Genomic DNA, 13,227 nt, shown 5'->3' with positions numbered 1-13,227 from the left:
ATTTTTAGATTTTCTCCATTTTGCTTAATCTAGTACCCAGGAATGTACACACCTACACTACAATGGCATGTGCTAGCAAGTGACAAATCATAAACAACTGACTGTCCTCTGGGCTGTCCTAAGCCAAGCTTGAGCCACCATTGGTACATGTGAGACACAGGAAGTGATGTAGAGAATTGCCTTTGGAGTTCTTGTGACTTCCTGTGGGGAGGCTGGGTGCCAGTTGACCCTGGAACTTGAGCCTGGAGGAGCTCCCTCAGATGGCTTCCTTGACACGGTCATGTGGTGAGTGATAAGACTGACTCCCCTTTCCCTTGGCTCTCTGGGGAGGCTCCCTTGGCCAAGGCCTTGAATTTCTGCCTGGCTCAGTCTGAGTTAGAGCAGTTTAACTCTTTTTCTTCTCTCTCTCTCTCTCTCTCTCTCTCTCTCTCTCCCCCCCTCTTTCTCTCTCTCTCTCTCTCCCCCCCTCTTTCTCTCTCTCTCTCTCTCTCCCCCTCTTTCTTAATTTCTTCCTCCTATTGTAAATAAATCACCATAAAATTCAATTCTGACTTGAGTACTTCATTGGGATTTAAGAAATCAAAATCCGTGGTGACCAATTAAAATTATATTCAGTCTCAACCAAAACTTTACCCTTTACAGGGTTGCCAGAAATTTTATGAAATTCCAAAGAAATTTATTTACAAAATATAGAGAGATTGAAGTAAGAAACCAGAGAGAGGATAGGGTAAGATATCTAGCCTACACACTAAGTATTTTGCTTTAGCCCCTGGCTCAACCCAGGAAGGAGAGTTTAGTCCTTAGCTGGAAAGGCCTCAACTTTTGAGCCAAGGACCTGAGGATGAAGGGAGCCTCTCTCAAGAGGATAGGTCTCTTCTGAGGCTAGTCTCTTCAGAAAATCCAGGAGAGGAGTCAGCTCTTTTCACTCACTACATGTCAGTCCAAAGGGAGAGATTTAAGAACAGACTTACCAGGAAAGGTCTCAGGTCTAGTCAGCAAATTCTTCATTAACCTCCAATTCAAACTCAGAACTCCAGAAGAATTCTAAGTTGTTTCCGAAGATCTCTCTGAAGATCTCTCACAGGAAGTTGTAACTCCCTTTTAAAGACAATTTATTTTGTGTCACTTCCTGTGTCTTCCTTCATTTTTGAGTCTACCAATTACAGTTGAAGTTTTGCTTAGGACTGCCCAGAGGGCAGTCAGTTTGATTCTGATTTGTCACCCACTATTGCACACATGGGTCACAGACCTCCCCCACTCAATGATTAAGTGGGATATTTACACTTTTGGTGATTAAATCTAAAAACAGGCGGTTAATTTAATCTTCACAAATTGGGAGAGTTAATTTCATTTTCACAATCAGGGGAGAGTTAATTTAATTTTTACAATATGTATGTAGATGGAATAGGGGACTGGCCTCCTCTCCTCCAAAGGCAACATGAAAGTGAAAGAGATGTCAAAAATAATGGCGGACTGACCAATGAATCAGTCTAGCCCTGAGGACCATGTGCAGTGGGTGTGGCCAAGTCTCCTATGGAGACTTTGAATTCTATAACTGGTTCTGATCAGCTAACAATATGGTGATTAGGAGTCTTTATTGATTGATTGAAGACATTTAGCTTGAAATCAAGATGCATTCAAAAGGCACTGATTGGGGGGCAGCTGGGTGACTCAGTGGATTGAGAATCAGGCCCGAGAGGGGAGGTCCTGGGTTCAAATGTAGCCTCAGACACTTCCTATCTATGTAACACTGGGCAAGTTACTTAATCTCCATTGACTAGCCCTTACTGCTCTTCTGCCTGGGAACCAATACACAATATTGATTCCAAATTGGAAGGTAAAGGTTTATTCTCCCCCCCCCCCCATCACTAATTAACTTGTTCCCTCTTTTTGACTGATTTCTTCCTTCTATTGGTATTGTGGTGAGGAAAGAGAGATAGCTTTGTAAAGGGAAAGTCTTTTGGCTTTCCCCATCTGAAGCTGTCATGTGACCTGTGATTTTTTTTTCCTCCACTTTTGTTCTTTCATTTTGCATGAATTAGACCTGATGACTTTGTAGTTCTGAAAGATCCAGAGAGGGAGATACCAGAGGATCTGAGAACGAAGTCCTATTTAAGGTTTTCAGCCAACTCATTTAGCTTAGCGGTCCTAAGAAAGGAGGAAGAGTCTTTGAGATCTAGCCCAACAATGAGGCAAGAACTCATCCAGTATCACTGATATTTGTTATTGCTGCTCAACCTTTTCTGTCATGCCCTACTCTTTGTAACTCCATTTGGGATTTTCTTGGCCAGAGTGGCTTGCTATGTCTTTCTCCAGTTCATTTTATAGATGAGAAAACAGAGACAGGCAGAATTAAATGACTTGCTCATGATCCCACAGCTAGGATGTGTTTGAGGCCATATTTTAACTCACATACTTGGTTGATATTTACACTGTGCAAAAATCCTGTTACCCTGGGCAAATAATCCAAGAATTACCAAATATCATATTGTGACCAAGTCTATTTAGAAATTGAATTAAATCTAAATCCTTTTCCTCCAAAGTAGTATGGGAAGGTGGTATTTGTACTAATATTGAAGTCTACAAAGTAAGTAACACTTTGTGAAAGTTAATTGATATTAAATGCTTAAATGGAATGAAAGTTCTAGTTACTGGTGTATAAGGAAGACCTCACCAGAAAAGGGACACTAGTCAATAGCAATAGAAAAAAATACTCCAACCTCTTAACGCTTGTGGGGAAGATGTAGTCAAGAGCGAGTCTAGAGAGTACTCATTATATATATATATATATATATATATATATATATATATATAATATAAAGTCGATATGTACTAGCAGTTGGAGGAATCAGGAAAGAATCCATATGGAATATACTGAATATTGAAGAAAGAGAGAGATTCCATTAGTTAGAGGTGAGAAGGGACTACATTCCAGGAATGAAGGCTTTTACAAAGGCAAGAAAACAAGAGATCCTAGGATTATAGTTTTGCAGCTGGATAGGATTGAAGAAACCTGCTTGGGAAATTTCTTCATTTTATAGATGAGGAAACTGAGGCCCACAAAGGTGGAATGACTTGTCCAAGTGAGCATCATAGGCAGAATTTGAACCCAAGTCCTCTGACTCCAGAAACAGTACCCTTTCCACTATACCACATTACATCTCATGTAGGATGGATGATATGTGAGGATACTTGAAGGGTTGTCATATAGGAAAGGAATTATGTTTATTCTGTTTGACTCCATAAAGAAGAGTTAGAATCAACACTTGCTCAGAATTCTACTGTGTGAGTTCAGACCCCACAGCAAGCTGCTGAATAGGGAAGGTAGGTCAAGTTTCATTTTCTTCTGTGTGATAAAGTGGAACTTTAGGTAAGATAAAAGTACTGGATGTTGTCCACTCACTTTTAGTTGTATTTGACTCTTTGTTGTTTTTTGAAACTTTATTTTATTTTATTGATTAATTAAGAGAATTCCCCCATGGTTACATGATTCATATTCTTCCCCTCCTCCCCCGTAGCCAATGCACAATTCCATTGGGTTTTACATGTGTCATTGATCAAGATATATTTCCATATTATTAATAATTACACTAGGGTGATTATTTAGAGTCTACATCCCCAATCATATCCCCATCGACCCACGTGATCAAGCAGCTGTTTTTCTGCTCCCACAGTTCTTTCTCTGGATGTGGATAGCATTTGTGTTTGACTCTTTGTGACCCAATTTAGGGTTCTCTTGGCAAAGATTCTAGAGTGGTTTGCCATTTTCTTCTCCAACTTATTTTACAGCTGAAGAAACTGAGGCAAACAGGGATAAGTGACTTGCTTAAGGTCACACAGCTAGAATTCAGGAAGATGAGTCTTTTTGACTCTAGTCACTGCCCACCTTGCTGCCCTGAAAAAAAATTCTAGACTAGGAATGAAAACACTTGGGTTTGGGTCCTAGAGCTACCCCATACTTGCCTGTAACCTTGAGTAAATCATTCAGTCCTCAGACCTGGGAATCCAGTATTCTTTTGTTGAATCTATGAACATTGGTACAGCAGTACTTAAATATTCCTTCTCCTACATTTCCTCCTTTCCCTAGAGGATGGAGATGGGTAGTTGAAGTGGGAAGGGGATGGCTTTGACTCTCATTCGTTCATATTATTCGTTCATATTATGCAACAACAATACAGCACTTGTAGGGTTTACAAAGGACTTCATTCCCTAATAGCACTTTGAAGTGGGAGCTTTCTGACTCCTGTTTGATAGATGAGGAAGCACATTCAGAGGGGGAAAAGACTTTGCTCATTGTTATAGCTGTTGAGGTATTCTGATTTGTCCCAGTGTCTTTCTATAGTTTTCACATCCATTTTTGATTTGTTGATGGAGAAGATACCCTGTTTTACTGGTGTGAAAGTAAAGTACCGTTTCAGGTTTGCCATTGTGGATAGTCCTGGCTTCTTTGGAAGCCTGTATTGACAGAGGATGTGGTGAGTGGTGGAACAACATGTCTCAAATTAAAAACAGTTGAAAAGCTCACCCATCTAAACCTAGTCTGCACTGTGATTCCCCCCACCCCCCCCATAGATATGACTTCAAACATGCAGAGACAGGTCCTTATTGAATCAAATAACTTAAACAGCAGAATGAATAATATTTGGAATTTAACCTAACATTTTTGTTTCCTTTAAAAGGATTTGCTTCACTGCTGACAGCCAGAAAGATGGACATAATGAGCCAGATTCTCCAAGCTGCTCCTTAATAGTAGGGCTGGGTTTATATGACTGATTCCATGACTGAAGTAGAATATTCCTCATGGGACCATATTAATCACAAACACAAATGGAGAAACTTCTGTAGGATCTTAGACTTGAAAGGAATCCCCAGTATGTCTAATCTAAATCCCTACCTGAAGTGTAAATGTCTTCTGCAATATTCCAGACATTGAAACATCAAGCCTCCACTTGAAGGCTTCCAGAGATGGGAAATTTCATACCCACTGGGACAGCTTGTTTCATTTGAGGACAGTTGTAACTGTTAAGAAAGTTTTTTCTTTTTCTTTTTAGTTCAGAAAAATCTGATTTCCCCCCAATTATATGTAAAAACAATTTTTAACATTCATTTTCTAACATCTTGAGTTCAAAATCCTCCCCTTTCTTCCCCCTTTCCTGAGGCAATAAGTAATTTTATACAGCTTATACATGTGTTATACTAAACATATCTCCATATTCATCATTTTTGGGGGGGAGGTAAGAAATGTGTCCAAAAAATCCCAGGAAGGAAATAAAATAAAAGTGGTATATTTTGTTCTGTGTTCAGATTCTATCAGTTCTTTCAGGAAGTTTTTCCTTGAATAGAACTGAAATCCTCCTTTTGCTAAATCATCCTCATTGGTTCTAATGTTACCTTCTAGAACAGAAGAGAAGTCTAATTACTCTTCTATATGTAACTGAAAAAATTAGTTAATTAAGTAATGAAAAAGTAAATCCAGCTTGTTCAAAACTTAAAAAAAAAAAGAAACCTCAAATCTTCATACTAGGTTCAAGTTCTTTGTATTGGCTTAGAAGTGCATCAATCCTTCCTGGATTGGTTTCTTTCTTTCTTTTTTTTACCCGTGTGCTCTTCTGGCACAATTCAGGCTTAGCTTTGTGCTTCTTTGGCCCTGTGCAATGACTCTTTTTGTATTATCTTGTCCTGGAATCAGACAGAATTAGTGGCATCATTTTTATAGTCTCAAGCTTTTGCGGCATGCATTGACATTAAAGCAAATGTATTTTAAACTTATATTATTGCAAAATCAATAAAAGTTTAAAAAATATCAATACTGGTGACGTGCTTCAAATATAAAAAGGAGAGAAAAAATAAAAGACTGAAATAGTATATTGCACATGCAAGATAATATTATAATAAAAGAGTTTTAAAATTCAAAAATATAGCTTATAATCATTGACACATTGTGTCAGCTAAGGAAATATAGAATACAAGGTTTCTCACCAAAAATGAGATCCATTTCCTCTTCATACCTGGCCATGATCCACTGTGAATATAAGCAAATGAATTACACAAAGTAACAGGTTTTTTTTTTTTAAATTAAGAACAGTAGTACAAATATATAGGTATCAATATCCCCAAAATTCTAAATAGCTCAATTAATTACAATAGCAAACAAAAACCACTATTATTTTTCACATAAGTTGCTATATGGCATTTTTAAAAAGCCTATGAACTGATGTATATTTGTCACACTTTTCACAAATGTAGCAAATCTTTCAAGTGTGGCAAATACATTTTTAAACAAAGTAAAACTTATTTGGGTCTAGAACATCATCAAGAAATCTAGATATCATTAAAAATGTGGCAGAGGAGTCTAGGAAAAACTCAAACCTCTGTACTGTTGATGTTGGGTAAAGTGAGCTGAAGAGTTATAAATGAGAGACGCTCCTCTTTGGGGAGTCATCCAGAGGGGTAACATGCACTGGGATTAACTTCCTAGCTCCTTTGGTATGAGACTGTGATGTCCCATCCATTCACATTTTTATAAATGTGGGAGGTGGGGATTATAATTGTATTTCACTTCAGCTACTAAAATGGACCTTACCTCCTATTAGGGGCAGGCAAAATAACCAGAGTTTGTTTAAAAAATTTCTAAAAATCATGTCTAAAGAACCCTTAAAATCAATTTGATATATTTAGCTCATTAAATTTTCTGAAGGTTGTTATGCAATTGTAATCAGTTTGATGAAATCCATCTATCCTCTATGTGACAATTTACTAAGTCAAAAATAGAAAAAGCTGTTTTTATATATGGGCTTATTTGTTCAGTATAGTTATAGGGGAAAAGCATCAAAATATAACAGTAGTTAAAACCAGAACATTAAAATGATTCAGTGTAATAGAATAGTATTGAATGCATTAATATGTGAATTTAAAACCAACAAAATTAAATCTTAAACAAAACAATCAGCAAAATACAATAAAATACAGAGATTTTTATAAAACATTGGAGTCTGAAAAGTCTTAAAAATATAACCTCCAGTTTCTTTAAAGTTCCTTGGCATTTTTAAAAATTATCCATTTAGATGCCTATTGTCAGAAGGCAGAAGATTGGTAAGGGGTAGGCAATGAGGTTCAAGTGACCTGCCCAAGATCACACAGCCAGGAAGTGTCCGAGGCCAGATTCTAACCCAGGACCTCCTGTCTCTAGGCCTGGCTCTCAATCCACTGAGCCACTGATCCACTGAGTTGCTCCCTCATAGTGAGGGTGGGTTTTAGGAATCTCAAATTGGGCCAAAGAGTTGGAGGGAGCTGAATTTCTCCCCTGAATCTCAGGTGAGATAAGTAAAAGAATCAGTGCACTCAAAAGATATTCTGTGAAATATGCCATGCTTGTAACTTCCTGTTTGGAAAAGTCTCTTCCTTCTCCTCTTTCTCTCCACCCCCCACCCCAATGGTCCCTTGCCCCCTGCCACATGGAGGTTAATTGTAGCCTAAGGAAAGATCACCCCCATTTTTACCAGCTGGTGTTTGATTCCAAAGACATAGCAGCTACCAGCAGCCTGGGTCCTGGGGATGGGCCTGGGGCAATGAGCCATCTGGGTTGGAGGCCAGAGTTGCTGGGGCCAGGGCTGGGGCTGGGGCTGGGAGAGCAATCTGGAATCAAGAGCAGGCAGCAGGAATAAGTTGGTCAAGAGGCTTCTCTGAAAATCCTTGGAGAAACGTGGCTTAAAAAAAATCTAGGCAGTAGCTATTAAAAGCTGAACTTAGTCATAGTAGAGAAAAGATTTAGGAAAGTTAAGAAGATTGAGGGTATTTCATCACAACCGACATGGTCAGCCAAACTGTAAAATTAATTTTAGTCTCTAGTAATAGAAATATTATATTTTATGATGTTTATTAAAGATTATTAGTAATCAAGGATACAAAATAATAACCACATGCCTAGGACTGATTAGCCCATTCACATTTTACTCACTACATGTTGCAATTGCCGAGTAGAGGAAGAGAGAGCCGAGTGTGAGCATAGAAGAGGAAGCAGAGCTCTTCAGAGGCAGAGAGCCCGTTAAACACCAAATTGTGATCTTGCCCAGGTGGAGACTCAGGTGAGATTATAGGGAATTCTGGGAAGTACCAAGGGCTTCTGGGGATTGAAGTCCAGGGTTCAAATCTTCTTTTTACATTGGGAATGATACAAGGGTTAGCTGAGTGTATTAGTTATCATTTCCCTGGCATGGCTTTGCCAATGGGAGCACCTACATAGCAGTGTTCCACTACCTGGTTTCTCTGGATGTCCATATGGAGTCTTCCAATAGTTTGTGCCTTCCTTAGCTTTCAGAGATGCTACACATTTCTGGTCCTCTCAAAGTCCCTGTTATAATATTGATTATTTCCATTGGCAGCTCTCCCTTCTTGTGTTTCTCCAGAGCAATTCAGGAGAAGGATCTTATGGTCCAAAGGTTTGGGGAAGGTTTGGCTATGTTTGGAGAACTCTGAATAATTAATTTTGATTAGACTAGGATACTTGTAAGAAAATAATGCTATCTTTCTTGTTCCTTTTGCCATCTGCAATATTTGACCTATAAGGTATATTTTCTTTAGTTCTCCACAGTTCCCAACAGACTATGGCCATTCTCTTTCCTGTGAGAGCAGCTCTATATTTCTAGATTCCCTGGAACAGCTGTATTCTAGCTCAAAATTCCTACTTCAAGGAACAATTTAATAAGGGAGAGAGCATGCAAACAATTATATACAAAGCAAACTATAAAGGGGTTGGCTGGGTGGCTTAGTGGATTGAGAGCCAGACTTAGAGATGAGAGGTCTTGGGTTCAAATTTGGCCTCAGACACTTCCTAATTTTATGACCCTGGGCAAGTCACAATTCCCATTGACTAGCTTTTACTGATGTTCTGCTTGAAACAATACACAGTACTGATTCTAAGATGGAAGGTAAGGATTAAAAAAAAGCAAGTTATATATATAGGATAATTAGGAAATAATTAACAAACTGAAGACACTAGAATAAAGAGGAATTAAGGGAGATTTCCTGTAAAAGAAAAATGGGATTTTAATTGGATCTTAAAGGAAGTCAGCAGATAGGGTTGAAGAAGGAATAACTTGGGACAAGTTATTTTATTTATATATTTATTTATATATTTATATATTATTTATCCCATCTTGGCCCTCATTTTCCCAATTTACAAATGAATTAGCAAGTTGGGATGACCTCTATGATTCTAAATCTCTTTGATTCTATTCTTATTTTCTATTTTTCACTGCACACTGATAATATTTCCAGTACATTATGACTATTGTATGTTATGGACTAACATTAGAACCTAACCACAATCCATAACATAATTTTTTAAAGATGCAAACTAAATTCTAAAATTAGAATAAGCTGCCTTAAGAAGATATGGAATCATCTTCACTTTATGCCTTCAATAAAGGCTGTATGACCAATTTTGAGGTATGTTGTAAGGAATGAATTTGTGTTTAGGTATGTTGTAATAATTAGGTAGTTGTAATAATTAAAATAGTGGAAGACATAAACTGTGGCAGTTAAAAGAGTGTTTTGGCTTAAATTGTGACTGCAGAAAATATGGTTTCAAGACAGTATCTTGTTTTAAATCAAATATAAGGTGGTCGCCAGGGAAAAATTCCCAATTATTAAATATACCCAAGTCAGTTTGGTTTTATAGAGATTTTAATTCATACAAATGAGGTATTAAAGAAAGGGAGAGAGAGAGAAAAGGAAATAATGAGAAAAAGATAGATCGGCCCAGGCCAGCCCAGGCCAGCCCAGGCCCAAGCCCTAAGAGAGAGAGAGAGATCAGTCAGTCTTTTATCCACTCACCACAAGATTTATCCAAGCAAGGATTCTAGTGTTCAGAGAGAGACCAGTTCAGCTTTGGCCAGCTGCCATCTCCAGAGAGAGTTCCTTTGACACTCTCCTTCAAGGCAGCTTTTCCTCGCCTTTTAAAGGGAATTTTCTCCTATGTCACCTCCCCTAAGTTCTCACATCTACCAATCACAGTAGATGTTTTCCAAAGGACAGACCATTCTTAATTCACACCTAAGAAGGCTAAACTTTTGAGTAATTCACGCCTGAGTAAGTTCTCACCTCTTTACTCCTTGTAACTTCACAAGTTGCCTGACCTTTATAGGTATCTAGCACCCTTTTGTATTAGATCTAAAAACAGGCACAGCTTAAGAACTTTTGCCTTACTATAAGTATGGATTTAAGTACTTTTCATTGTTCAGCAAGGAGTTTCTTCCCCTAAAGCAGGCTTAAGTAGGGGTGGAGTAGAGGTCTCACATTCCTGATCTAAGTCCCTTCATTGTGTGAATCTTGAAATTTCTCAGACTTGTGAATGTTAAAAGATTCTCAGACTCTACCTTAGAATATTTGGTTAAGACCATTCCCCATTTTAAACAATGACGGTACTTGATCAGGAATGTGAGAACTCTGACCTTATTCCACACATACTTAAACATACTTTAGGGGAAGATAAAGTTGTAAACGCTTTTCTGAACAATGAAAAGTACTTAAACCCATACTTATAATAAGGGAAAAAGTTCTTAAGCTAAGTACCTATAAAGGTCAAGCAACTTGTGAATTTACAAGGAACAAAGAGCTGAGAAACTTACTCAGAGCTTTCCTGGTGTGAATTACTCAAAAAATCCACACCTTCTTAGGTGTGGACTAAGAATGGTCTGTCCTTTGAAAAATGTCTACTGTGATTGGTAGATGCAAGAACTTAGGGGAGGTGACATAGGAGAAAATGCCCTTTAAAAGGAGACGAAAAGCTCTCTCAGGGCTCAGTCAGCTGGGAAAGGCTGCCTTGAAGGGTCTCTCTCGAGACTCTCTTGGAGACATTTCAGATTCAGGATTGAGCTGGTGAAGTCAGCCGAGATGGAGCTGGCCTGGTGTCACTAGATTCCTTGCTTGGACAGATCTTGTGGTGAGTGATAAAGGACTGACTGATCTTTTCTTTTAGGACTTAGGCCTGGGTTGGCCAGGACTGGCCAGGGCCGGCTTATCCCTTTCTCATTATTCCCTCTTTTTCTCTCTTTCTCTTTTTCTTTAATTCCTCATTTGTATTAATTAAAATCTCTATAAAACCCAGTTGGCTTGGGTATATTCATAATTGGGAATATTTCCCTGGCAACCACCTTATATATATTGATTTAAAAACAAGACACTGTAGTGAAAACATATTTTCTGCAGTCACAATTTACTCATCCACTCTTATATCTACTACAATTTAAGTCTTCAACTATTTTAACTCTTACAGTTTATGTCTCCCACTCTTTTAAATGCCACAATTGTTTAAATGGGGAATGGTCTTAACCAAACCTTATGAAGTAGGGTCTGAGAATTTTTAAGGTTCACATAGTGAAGCAGTGGATCTCAGTGGATAGAGTATTGGGCCTGCAGTCAGAAAGACCTAATTTCAAATTTGCCTCCAGACACCGACACTTAAAATCAAAGAAGAGTTAGGCCTGCTATCTGGGCAAGATGAGATGATAAATAAACAACTATTTCTTTATTTCTGTTTTCTTTTTCAAGGAGAATGATCTTTGGATAGGTAAGGATAGCACAGAAGTGGCTCTGGGCATGTGAAAAAGACTCATTTTTTCAACACAAAATTTCCCCATGTTCGATGGCTATGATTATGAATCTTGGAATGCCATGTTCTTTGGGGACTTAATATTGCATGTGATTGAAAGGACAATGGAGAAATGTATGGTGGGCACAAGCAAGCTTCAGTATATTTTCAGTGATGCACTATTCTTGAGAAGTGGTATAAGGTATGTAATTAATGGAAATCTATGTTCAGAAAAGGAAGTACCCTGATTATGTGCTGCAAGTGAGAGACAACAGATGCACAACCTCAGTGTTCCATTTTTTACCTTTGACTTGTGAAAAGCCCTAGAGGAAGGCTTCAGCATATTGTGGATGCTCTGTAAGAGACCTGTGGAGAATGGACAAAAATCACACAGGAAAAGAAGTAGTGGGTGGGTTGAAATCTACACTGATAGAAGCAATTCCCATATTGAAGTGTTTAGCATCTCATTGAAGTATGGAAATATGTCTTAGACTTTACTGAAAAGCAGGGAACCCTTTCTAATAACACGTGGAAATGCCCGTTATGGAGACTCAGTACTAATTTCCAAGTGTGCAAAATGATAGTTCATAGAATTGCTGAGCTAAAAATTAAAACAAATTTGAGGTACCATCTCACATATATCAAATTGGCCAATATGGCTGTAAGGAAAATGGAAAATGTTAGAGAGGATGTAGCAAAGGTGGGACATTAATGCATTGCTGGTGGAGTTGTGAACTGATTCAACCATTCTGGAGGGTGATTTGGAGTTATACCCAAAGGGCCATAAAACAATGCATACCTTTTGATCCAGTAATACCACTACTAGATCTGCATTTCAAATAGTTAAAAAAAAGTGGAAAGGATCTGCTTGTACAAAAATATTTATAATTGCTTTTTTTTTTTGGTGGCAAAGAATTGGAAACTGCATGGATATCCATCAATTGGGGAATGGCTGAATAAATCGTGGTCTAGAATTGTGATGGAATACTATTGTACTGTAAGGAATGATGAAGAGGATGATTTCAGAAAGAGCTGGAAAGGCCCATGTGAACTGATGCAGAGTGAAATCATCAGAAACAGGAGAACATTGTATATAGTAACAGCAATATTGTGGAATGATCAACTATGATAGACTTAGCTACTCTCTACAATACAATGATCCAGGACAATTCTGAGGGACTTAAGACAAAGAATGCTGTCTGCACCTCCAGAGAAAGACTGTTGGAGTAGGAATGCAGATGAAAGCACCTGATTTTTCACTTGTTTATTTGGGTATAGGTTTTGGTTTTATAATATTATCCACTTATAAAAATAAACAATATGGAAATATATTTTGTGTGATAATACATTTACAACCCAGATTGAATTCTTGCCAGCTTCAAGAGTGGGGAGAGAACGAGGGAAGTTTACAATTTGGATCATATTGCTTTGGAAAACTTATGTGGAAATTTGTTATTACATGTAATTGGTAAGAAAAAAGAATTGTGGAGCTAAAAAGGGACCTCCAAGATCATCTAATGTAGCCTATTCTGAAGCATGAATTTTGTTTATATTATCTCCAACAAGGGGTTATTCAGTAATCTACAGAAGACTTTAAGTAATAGGGAATTCATCTATTCCAATTTTGAAGAAATTTT

At 37.9% G+C, this 13,227-nt stretch overlaps 1 long non-coding RNA gene across 1 annotated transcript in view; it reads left to right on the top strand.

Moving 5' to 3' along the window:
• The first annotated feature begins 203 nt into the window (after positions 1 to 203).
• The window catches only part of LOC103106451 (uncharacterized), a 40,492-nt gene continuing 27,468 nt past the window's right edge, over positions 204 to 13,227 (top strand). Inside the window, exons 1-2 of the long non-coding RNA XR_464834.2 lie at positions 204 to 285; positions 7,981 to 8,084. This is a non-coding gene — a long non-coding RNA (uncharacterized LOC103106451). The remainder of the gene's footprint in view (positions 286 to 7,980; positions 8,085 to 13,227) is intronic.

This window comes from Monodelphis domestica, chromosome 3 (assembly GCF_027887165.1).
Source record: "Monodelphis domestica isolate mMonDom1 chromosome 3, mMonDom1.pri, whole genome shotgun sequence".
Taxonomy (NCBI): Eukaryota; Metazoa; Chordata; class Mammalia; order Didelphimorphia; family Didelphidae; genus Monodelphis; species Monodelphis domestica.
Note: the sequence above shows the minus strand (reverse complement) of the source record. Positions and strands in the feature narration are given on the sequence as shown.